Raw genomic sequence first — 10,424 nt, forward strand, 5'->3', positions numbered from 1 at the left:
TCAGACTTGATTAATTCATTTCCCAATGAATAATGTGTATAATGTGATATATGTCCAGCATTTCCCAATAACGAGTGTAGTAGTAACAGATAAACGGCAGACATATTGTGAGGAAAATGTCCCAGACAGATTTTTTGAGAGTTTCTTAGTTTCTACTCCGACTACAAAAGGCAAGAAAAGCCTTAATTTAAAAGGTACTTTTGATAAAACCTACCACAGTATGTATTCACTAGTGATGGTCACTTTTCTTCAGACATGTTCTTTAATTTCATACTGAGATTACAGAATGACTTTACTAAAGAGACTATGATGCCAGCCAGTATTGCGACACCACTTGTTTTAGATATTAGACATTGTCATGAAAAGTAAATCCTTATTTTTTATGCTCCAGATGGTTCACAGTTCTCTTTTTTTTTTTTTTTACTATGTTGTAAAAAAAAATCAATGCAAACAATTCCAAACCACTTTGTTTTATTCCTGTGTCTTGATGTCTAAAGTTCTTAAACATTTTATCTTCTAGTTTTGATTGGGTGTTTTGAATTATTGGATGTACAATTAATGGGTGTACAAACCTTTTACCAAATTACCAAGTCATTTCGAATTTGTGAGTTTAAGGTGTTAAATACCAATGGGAGGAAATTGTCTTTTTATTATTAGACTGTATGTTGTGTGTTTTGTGTTGAGATTTTGCTGTTCTATCATATTAAAGTGTGTGCATTTAAATAAGAGTATTGATATAATTCATGCATTTGGCACTTTTGCTACATAGTCCTTGTCTGTGTTTTAAAGGAATAAATATTAAACCCTACATGATATTGGATATTTTGCATACTATTACACCAACCTAGTGTCTTATTTCTAATATTGGATAGTATCAATTCTGTACAACTACTGTCTCGAGTTGCCTTTATATCTAATCAATGTTCTGAATTGCTGCTGTTTACCTCACTTGAATTGCACAATCATTGATTGTGTTTTAATAAACAGCTCCACCGGAGCATTTTGAACTGCATATATGTCTATGTCTTTCATTTAATTGAAGGGGGTCTGTGTGGGGGTTTGATCTTTGATTGGGTTTAATATGCAATTTCCCTTATATAATTATAACATCTAGTAAGGGTGGCGTAGTCAACTATATTATCGTATTCGACCCGTGGTTAAATCGGGAACGTGGGCGGGCGCTACATTTGTAATGGGTCAATCAATGATGCAAGCTGGTGGCTTTATCAATATGTTTTTAATGGCACTGATAAACACATTTGCATCTATGTTTTTTTTTTTTTTTTTTAATCTGCTGTACAGTAAATACAATGTAAAGACAAGTCAAATACCCCAGTTACATAACAGAAACTGTTTTTTTTTTAACTTCTCTCAAGACACAGGAAAATATTGTAGGATATTGAGGGTTCCCACTTGAAATGTGCCTGAACCCGAACCCTGTACATCCGGATGTTCTGATGTTCTGAACCCTAAATGAATGCTTTGTCATTAGTATTACCTTCTTCAAACAATTATACAGTACACAACTTCATTTACCATGGGAATGTATTGATTCATTTGGCAGAGAAAGTATTTTTTTAAATATGTTTTTGCTGGTACAGAAATCTTAATCAATAAGACAGTATGGTTTTTGCCGGGGTAAATGCAACTAATTAACAAGGGAATACACATGAATGTGATTTTTGAAGACCATATACATTTGACCAATGTTAAAAGGTCACACACTATCCTTGTTTGCTCTAGTAGTTGTTCCTTTATAAAATAATTAGGATCTTGATAATTAAGCCCTGTCAGAATTGTACTTTTTTGTGACATCAGTCTGTGTTTTGTATTTGTTCCCCTTTAATCTTTCATCGCTTAAATATTAATTTCATTCCACTTTTACATTTATAATCATTGCTTGTTTTTTACTTCTGTTCCTTAATTTGGTTTGTAAGCTGCTACATACAAAATAAGCTTTTTATATAATTTTCCCTCTTATGCTTAGATTTCACAAAGAGAGCTCATTCCAACCTCATACTGCCCCAGCAGTGGAGGCAGGGGAAATAGAGATCAATCTAAATAAACTCAAGAATCAGTAGAAAAGTTCAAAGTACTGGTCAAATGTGATCACCAATTTGGCAAGATTGAAATAACGTAATTTTATAACTAAAAGACGCACCAGTTTACAAACTTTATTACATTGTCTGTCTGTTTACACAGGTTTGCATTATTACAAGGTGTGCAGTATACTAGGCTTAAAATATTCTACATAAGAGGTGAAAGTAATACAAGAGTTGTTCGTTATATAAGAGAAGTATGCATGTTCTACATGGAGTATGCAAATTACGATAGGTTGTTAAAAGGCACCCTTGGCAAGAGACTGCCAAAATAATTAGGATTTCTGTTTCAGTTTCCCTTATCAGTTGTGTCAGTATTAGCAAGAGACAAAAAGAAGTAACATTTAGAAAGCAGAAAGGAAACAGCTTTGGTTTTTACACAATTGAGGTATATAAAAGTACGGATATGGAAAGGGTAGTTTGTGGATAACATCCTGTTTTTAGACATTACAGACTTTACCTCTTTACATTTTTCAAGTACAGAGGGATGAAAAGGTGATTATCTGTTGAAGACAAAATTACATTTTTTTTTTTTTTTTTGCCAAAAGTGGTTTCTTCACTCTGTCTCAGTAAGGAAATGCTTTTGCTTAATTGCTTCCTCATTAAGACCTCATAAATTAGGAAAGCCCTCTTCATTATATGTCGGATGTTAAAAAATAAGCTATAATGTGTTATTATACAGAGCAAGCACAATGTCAGTCCCATTTGCAGGCAGATTTTCTCTGTATATATTTGGGGCACTCATTTTCTTCTTTATAATAATCTTATACCACATTTTGTATTGCTGCCTCGATAGCTTTGGAATGTTTTGTATCCTCTGTTATATCACTCAAAGATCCCTTGCAGAACTAGTAAAGCCCCAGTGTGTGTAGAACAGGGGATACCAGGACTGATGGCAGTGGTATAGAGGGCTTCGTCTTGCAAGCAGCTCAGTCATTGTTCCGTTCAGGCAGTAATTAGAAATGTGTACCTATTTCTGCTGACAGTTCTGCTGTATGATCCACAGCTACCAACCCACCATTATAAAAAACATGGTGGTTGTGGTGTCTCATTTCACGGAGAACGTTTTCAGATTGTTTTTACCTTTTTCACTGCCTTTTCTAACTCTGAAAATCTTACATTGATTAGCTCAAAATGTGGGAAACATTCATGACAATAACTTTAGCCTATGACATTTTTTTGAACCTGTATTTTGCTCTGTTTGGGGACCCCAAGAAAGGTTGAATTTGTTTACCTAACACAGTTGCTTAGTAACGGGGTGAGTGTTTTTCACCTGTGAATAACATTTTTAAAAAATAAGTGTGCTAATGACTTCTGGCTCTGTAAAGTTCCCCTTACATCTTCTATATGCATGTCTGTAAACGAGATAGTGCCGATCTATGTGTGCAACAAGTTGAACAATTATATTTTTAGAAGAAAAAAGGGCATTTTCACAACAGCTTGTTTATTGTTTAGTGCAGACTACTGCTAAAGAGCTGGATTGAAGTTGGAATTATAAGGTCACCTCTGATGTTAATTTGCTTCAGCTAATTAGAAACTCCAGATTTTTGTTTTGCGAGTGAATCCGTTTGAAAGAGTTAAATTAGATTTGACTTCAAAGGAAAACACCACTCGCTCAATTTGTAGTTGCACACCACTAAATCCTCAGTAAATACAATAGGCGTGCTAAAAACACAATAATATGCTGCTTAATTTAACTGAATCTTTTGCAAATTAACAAGGACTACTGATGTGGCAGAGTAAACACGGATGTGTTAATTAGTAATTTCAGTGCTGAATCCAGTGTATACTGAGCATTAGTGAACAGAGACTGCATTTGTTCATTTTTCATGCTGTTCTTGGTGTTATGCTGTTTGTCACTAAAGCTAATTACCTTTTATAGTAGCTATGGAATGGCCATTAACCTTTGTCTTTGTTGAATAATTATGTTAAATATTCAAACAGTTCCTAAAATTAAGACATCGATGACACTGGATTAATTGAATGCTAGGTGATTTTGTAAAAACAAAATAATTCTTACTTTGTTTTACTAGATACAAAACGCTATGTTGACAAACAGCTTTGGTTACATTTAAATTACTGTATGTGTTACAGCAAGTGTATCCTACTTAAATAAACCAGTGTAATTATATGTTTATCTTAACAAAGCCAAACACAATTCTGTGACACAGGAGCTGTGTCACTGTTGCTTGTGACCAAGGTGTCATCATTTGTGGCACATTCCTGTTGCTGCTGTCAAAGGTTTACTCTAAATACCCTCAGTAGGATCAAAGCCCCCATGACAAAGAGCATTAGAACATGTTAAAGCATCATCTTCACTCATTCAGGTAGTGGTGCTAATATCTCTTTCTCATCTCTGCCTGTTGTAGTGGAAGCATATTTCATCACTGCCAAAATCCCTCTGCACTCCGCATGTCCCAGTCAAGCCTTCCAAACATTTAAATCCCATTAGCGACTGCCTGCCGGTAGAAGGGGGAGATTTAATTGGGAGTCAACCCACAACTCACACCTCAGCCAAAGAAGCGAAAAATCCTACAATTTGAGCATGATTAATAGAAAACTGAAACAGCTTGGAATAATTAGACTGCAGGAGAAAATAAAAGAGAGCAGCCTTTGTTCACCAAATTAGAAACAATATTTTTACAGTGCGTTCTGTTTTTGTAAGTATGTGACTAGATCAATATAATTAGTTAATGTATGATGGTTTGTTAGCATGTATTAGCTATGTTTGTTCGGGCATTAAGAATAATTACCATAAAAAAATACTGGCGGTCCTGTGGTTTTCAGAGCGAACGTGATTTTTGAAAATCACATAGACAGCTTGATCTGAAATATGGATTTGTTCAAATAACCTCATGACATACATTCCTAGAAATTAACTCTGGACAGGAACTGCCTATTTCACCCTGTCTGATTTGCATACATTAATTGCTAGTTCCCGTTAACCAGTGTGTGGTCACCATTGTTGATAGTAAGAAAAGAGTCATAAATTTCAACTTTTATCAGGAGACTCCATTATTCAAACACAGCAGGAAACTGACAAGACAACTTTAAACTTGGTTTAAGCATCGGAACTGCCTGTTTCTTTCATTTATCATTTTAATGCTTTGTGGTAGTGGGTTAAAATTAGAATGCAATGGGTTAGAGGAAAGAATGGAAAAATGAGTTACCATCCAAAGTCTTTGACTAAATTCAATTGGAGCAAAAAAAAAACACATGAGCAACTTCTAATGTAATGTGCATCGTTTGGCTTTAAGAGGGTTATTAGCTAGCATTGCATTTCACAGAAACACCATTTATAAAAACAATATTTGAAATTTTCTTCATTTTGGTAGATGTGCGTCTGAATCTGCAGCACCAGATAGCTGGAATGCTTTACATAATTCGTTAATGACTGTAATTGTTATCACCGAATGTGCTGTATTTTATGCATTCATTTTTACTTATTTGTGGTGCTGTTGTGTTTGTGATGTAACTATTGTATATATGCAATATAACACCATTGATTTTATTTTGTATTATTTTTGTGATGGATGATAATTGTACAGTATGTTGTCTTTGGCCAGGTCACCATGTTTTGACCTTTTTAAATACAGAAATCGAATGATTTATTAATTCTGTGCCCTACAGTGGAGTTTCAGGTCCTATTTTAACCTCCTGTCGCTGCAGGTAGTAGTAGGAGTAGAAGTTATTTCAACAAAAGAGCCTGGGTGCCATCAGCTGATACTACCTTCAGGGAATGTAAACCAACTGGTAATCCAACACAGTCCAGGTTCTAATGAACTATAGCGCACAGAACTATGTTAGAGTGGAGCAGCCCAGGAATCACATTTTACTAATAAAACAGATTTGATTGTGGGGAAACTGCAGCTTTAAACCTGCAATTAAAAACCCTGCACTTGTAAGTCTTTCTACATGAGAGATGCCAGATTGCAAACACTAGAGACTGAGGTCTTCATAGACCTAGGTACGCCAGGCGGGCAGTGCATTTGTTGTGTGTTTCTTGTACCGCCTTGCCAGTGCTCCTCAAACCTTCCCCAGGGGAATCCCTCTCTTGTAGGGTGCAATAGAGAATTTCATGACCACCAGTCCCAGGCTGATTGAGAAATCACAGACAGAGAGGCCCATTATTGCTAAAGGTGAGAGTGGTTCTGGTGCACTAAGCCGTGATTACCACACCATGATGATGTTTTCAGTAGTCAGAGACATGCTAATATAGAGTCATTTCATTCGTGTAGACTGTGCGTAATGCTTGGAACTTACTGGTACGTAGAAAGTGCAAATAATTTGCTATCCATATCCAAACGTCTCTGCTTCTGAGATTGAAATACTATAAAGTTAGCCTCATGAGAAGTGGTACATTTGAGTACTAATGAATTATCTTGCTTCAACATCGTTCAGGTTTTACCTTTAATTGAGTAAAGTTGTGGATGTCATTTTTAATTGAATGCAGAATGCAGTGTAAGTCTCCAGGTGGTTGAGCTCGGATTCAAACCCAATTATCAAATTGATCTAAATGGTGTTGAATCTAAATATTGCCATTGATTAAATCATTAAAAGAAGGGAGTTTTGAGAATTCAACATCTCAAGGCAACTCAAAGGCCACTAGGGTTATAGACTAATTGCTAGTATGCCTTATACTACAAAATACTGGTTTATCTTGGGACTTAAGGTAACTGATGCTTATGGTTCCTGACTATCCCATCACGGCTTTTTTTATTATTATATCATTTTTATCAACATTTTACATTACAAAATAAAATAATGATGTCAATTCAGAACTGTCAGTTAACTAAAATGGACTGAAGTCTTAAAAAATCATATCTATTGTATTGTCATATGCTTTTAAGCAGTTCTGAGTTTTTCTTTGTTTCAGGCACTTACAGTATTTCTACCTCTAATTATCACACAGTTTCTGCATAACACCAAGATATCCAGGCAATGTATTTCCTTCAGTCAGTGTCCTGCAAGTGAAGTGATACCACAAAAAAACTAAACACTGTAGGGTAATGTAATATATATATATATATATATATATATATATATATATATATATATATACGACACTCAGATACATGTCAGTTGTGTTTTACCGTCCTTGTATAAAGGAACAAATCAATTCCCATTATATATATATAACAAATGAATGCACTTACCCGTCACATGCGATTTCAGACACCAGTTTTCTGATACAAAGCCCATCTCTTCAATGTTATAATTTATTTGTTTATCTGTCGCAGCCCTTTTTTTGCATGACAAATCAGTCTCTTTATTGTGCAGTTGCACAGCACTTCCTCCGATTTCACATGACGAAAATGCAGCAAAAACAAAGCAAACAAGACCAGCTACTCTAACGTAAAACAGTTAATCATTACATTTGAGATACTATGATGCATTTTGGCAAGCGATATTTTCAGAATCATGTCGTTCGGAATTAAAAATGCTTCTTCTGTTGAAAATATAGTACTGTACCAACAAAACCAACTACAGTTCATCTAAATAGAAGCCTATTTATTTTAAAACAAAGTCCTTTCAGCTATGTATTTTTGAATCCCTGCATATAGTTATAACATACAGAATGTTGGCTGGCTCGGAACAACTGTAATTAAAGCATGCGTTATTAATATCAGTATACGTGTTCACATTTGTATGCCTTTATGTGTTTATGTATTGCACAGGTAAGCATTTGGTAAGTCCATAAGTGGAACTCGTAACCCTTGCTACCCAAAGCAATAACTAACCAGCTACTCAGCAATTACATGAGAACAACATCAGATTTGATCCAGCTACTCAATAGAATAATACACATTGTGTGTTAAACAACCTCCCAGATGCGGATAGCTGACTATGATATTAAATGCCACTGTGCTATACTGTATGTATGTGGTTGGTTTGTAGATCTCAGAAGTAATTCAGTCTGACACAGTAATTAAATAAGGAAGCAGTTCCCATTTCCTGGGTATTTTCTCTATTTATCATCATTTTCTTCTTTGTATTCCTCTCCAGTTTTTATAAATAATATAGAGATAAATAAGTTAAATGAATTCAATTACATTTTACAGAAAGAAACTGAATTTGTACATTAATTTTAATAGCAAAGTTTATATTGAGCGCTTTCAGAATGTCCAAATAATTGCATTCAGTTTTTTTTTTCTATTTACAATGCCTCTTTCTCTATTTGCATTCTCTTTAAATAATGAAAGTGATGGTAAAGCTTGTCACCTTAAATCTAGTTCTTAACAGTTCCATTCATTACCAAACAGCAATTTATTATGTTGATGTACATGTAAGTGGTTTACAGAAATCTTGTTAAACAATGATTTATCAACCATTTTAAACATGCAAATGCTTATTCCAGCAATTGTAGGCGTAGACATTTTCCAGGACACAACACTTCTTATGATTAACTTTGCATTCTACACATCTGCCTTCAAACTGTTTTTTGGTACTCTAGTAAAAGGATTTTAAAAGTAAAACAAAAATGTAATTATGAATTTTTTCCTAAGAGGGCTTTAAACATATTGCTGATTAGCACTGCCTTTTAAAAATATAATATCAGTATTAAATAAACCGACTTTAAATGATATATTTAGCCGTTTTGTTTAATTTAAATTGCATGAATAGATCTGCAAGTAATTTGGAGATACAACATGATCAGTAGCCAGATCCCTTGCTATTATTACATTGGAGTGGGCATCAGTGGAATAGAGTCAAAAGTACACCCTATGAAAATGGAATAAATGGAATAATGATTATTAACATTGATAGGAGAGGTAAAGGCAAGGAAGTATTGATTAGATACTATCGATGACTGTATTGAATGAATCTGGAATCACAGTTTTTTATGGATTACATTTATAATTGTTTCATAATTTCTTCTTCTTCTTCTTCTTCTTCTTCTTCTTCTTCTTCTTCTTCTTCTTCTAAGAAGTAGTTGTCACTTTGCCTTCTTTTTTCAATTGTTCTGTCTTCATTATTTAAATCCTTATCAACCACCTGTACCTGTTCTGCATGACAAAATCACCAGGGACCACATTTAGAAACGCTTCAGGACTAGTTCTCTTCTGCCATCCAGTGGCCAATATTAAAAACTGCATTGATTATTTGATTACTGCAGACTATTGCCACATTTCCAACTGCACAATGAAACTAGTCTGTAAAAGTCATCTTGTGTCAATCTCAAACCTTTGACTCCTGTAAAGTCCCAACTTCCTATAAGCAGCAAGTGGGGTCTTATTCAGCATCAACAACATGACTAGGTAACCCAACCCATAACCCTCACCACATGCTTTGTAAAGATGTGTTTTCTGCTCTCTGTTTCCATGTGATTCTTGTAACGGAGGAACCTGTACCATTGTGACAAACTGCTAATGTTTAAGAATTTGCAAGAAACAACTAAGATACATGAAGAGCCTGAACATTTGAGTAAGGTGGTATCGGTCCCCCCTCCATCAGTCTGTCTCTAACAGATGTAAGAAATGTTACATAGAATAACGTGGTATTCTTACATTCACTAGGGGTAGAGTGAGCTGTACAAGTACTAGATAGACATGATTCTGAGAGCTCCACTGGGCTGCTTTAAATTGTTTTAGAAAGTCACCAGGATGTAGTATGAATAGGATCTCTGCCTCTCTTCCTGATGAACTGCAACAACAACAACCTGGCAAAAAAAGAGTACACAGAAGGGTAAACAGTATTAGAAAAAGACATTATTAACAAGAGATTATTGTCCAATTTAGCCAACTATGCTGTTATCGGATTATATCTTGCAATACCACGAATGTGCCAGCAGAGGGAGACGATCGATATAATTCATTGTTGCAAAGAGCCACACTGTACGTGTACAAGAAATCAAGGCTACCATTTAACTTTAAAACATAGGAGTGTGTGCTCAGAAATTCTAAACAATGGGATTCAAACAGAAAGGAAAAAATTCAACCAAAAAAAATATAATTCAATTTTATATATATATATATATATATATATATATATATATATATATATATATATATATATATATATATATATATATATATTACAAGAAATTACTGGGGGGTTTTCCATTACTAACTGATTTAATGGATTGGAAAGAATTATTTAGCTCGGATTTAAAATGTGCAAAATGCATTTGTTTCTTTAAGAATTGCGATTTATTAATTTAAAAAATCGCCAAAAGAATGAGTAAATTAGCAATAAACTGTACCTGTTATTTTCATTTCTGAACGCGCATATCAACACTTTGTAGATGGACCATTTAAACGGTCTAGGATTTAAAAAAATCTGACATTACTCCAAAAGTTTTTAGTAAAAGAATATAAAACAAAT

The 10,424-nt window shown here is 34.4% G+C and overlaps 1 long non-coding RNA gene across 1 annotated transcript; it reads right to left on the bottom strand.

Moving 5' to 3' along the window:
* Nucleotides 1–8,998: 8,998 nt before the first annotated feature.
* Nucleotides 8,999–10,363, bottom strand: LOC131700657 (uncharacterized). Its single transcript, XR_009308465.1, has 3 exons — nucleotides 10,303–10,363; nucleotides 9,700–9,759; nucleotides 8,999–9,106 (listed from the first exon to the last, which is right to left on the bottom strand). It is a non-coding gene; the product is annotated as an uncharacterized LOC131700657 (long non-coding RNA).
* Nucleotides 10,364–10,424: the final 61 nt, after the last annotated feature.

The sequence above is a fragment of the Acipenser ruthenus genome, chromosome 24, assembly GCF_902713425.1.
Source record: "Acipenser ruthenus chromosome 24, fAciRut3.2 maternal haplotype, whole genome shotgun sequence".
NCBI lineage: Eukaryota > Metazoa > Chordata > Actinopteri > Acipenseriformes > Acipenseridae > Acipenser > Acipenser ruthenus.